Source organism: Miscanthus floridulus, chromosome 9 (genome assembly GCF_019320115.1).
Source record: "Miscanthus floridulus cultivar M001 chromosome 9, ASM1932011v1, whole genome shotgun sequence".
In the NCBI taxonomy this organism is placed as follows: Eukaryota; Viridiplantae; Streptophyta; class Magnoliopsida; order Poales; family Poaceae; genus Miscanthus; species Miscanthus floridulus.
In genome coordinates, this window is record NC_089588.1 from 83,171,971 (window position 1) to 83,173,455 (window position 1,485).

A 1,485-nucleotide genomic window follows, 5' to 3' on the forward strand; every position below is an offset into this window, starting at 1 on the left:
TCGGTCTTGCGAAACCATTCATCTGTGTACTCCATGTGACTTTTTCAGCCCGTGTACATCCACTGATGGTCATCCATCCTCTAAAATGCCAGCGAGTAATGCAACCATCAACTACATCTACACGACTTTCATACTGTCTAATAGGTGAGGATAGGTCCTAATCCCACCCACGGATGCGTAGATGAGGTTAGTTACCATGGTTTGCTCCTATCCCAGACATAATTTCGGCAACACCTCCCCGTTGTTCTCCCGATACATGTCCTGGTAGGGAGAGTGTGTATCTGGAGAACAACGGGGAGGTAATGCCGAAACCCTGTCTCGGATCGGAGCGGACCATGGAAACTAAACTCATCTACGCATCCGCGGGCTGTCCAAATAACGTGGACAATCTTAAAAAGATACGGCCGTAGATATGCAAAGATATGCATACCACCAACCATATCTCTTTCGAATGGGAGACGCCTAACTTGGTTACGTGATCTACGACCAAGGTACGCAAAAGAGGGGTTATAGCTAGGGTGTCGGTGGAGTCAGGCTAGCGGGGCGGTGGCGAGTCGGTGCAGTGGCGAGGCGACGCGGTGCAGGCAGACCCGCAACGCCAAGGAAGACGATCGGTGTAGCCAAGGTGCTTCGGCTCCGCTCAGACAGTTCCTTCACTTGCATGAAAATCAAATAGATTTGGGTCAATTCTAAATTTTGGCAGCACCTCCCCTGCACGAGGAGGTTTCCAAAACCTGCAAAAAAACAACGGCACGAAGGTCGATAATCACAACGGCTCAAAGGCCGACAATCACAATGGCACATCATTATACCTTGGCGGCAGAGGCGTCGACGAGACGGGAACACGGGGAAGATGGCGCTGGGAACGGAACGGGAAGGCAACCTCCTCTTTCCTCTCCTCCCGGCCTCCTCCTTCTCCTCCCCTTCTCCTCCTCTTTCCTCTCCTCTCGGCCTCCTCCTCCTTCTACTCTTCTTCCTCTCCTTCTTCTTCCTCTCCTTCCTCTTCTTCCTCCTTCTTCCTCCTTCCTCTCCTTCCTCCTTCCTCTCCCCCTTCTTCCTCCTTCTGCACCGGTCGTTCGGTGGGGCGTGGCAGGGCGGGGAGCAGCGGGGCAGCGGCCGACAGGGCCGGGTGCGGCGCTCTTCGCCGGTCGCGGCGGCGGGAAGTGGGGCCGGAAGCGGCGCGGTGCAAATCGGCGGCGGGGAGGGTCGGGGCGGGGCTGATGCCGGCGTCAAGGCAGCGCGCGTTGTGAGCGGTGACTGCGCGCGGGAGTGGCGGCGGCGCTGACTGCGTAGGCAGCGCGCGAGGGCGGCGATGGCCGCGCGCGGACGGTGGGAAGCGCGTGGCGGGGCGCCGGTGCAGCGCGCGCGGGACACGGGCGACGGCGCGGATGTGGCGGGGCGACGGCGCGTAGGCGGCGGGGAGCGGTTGTGTGGATAGGGTTTGGTCGGGGTGGGTCCGGCCGGGGCCAATTTTTTATGTTAGGT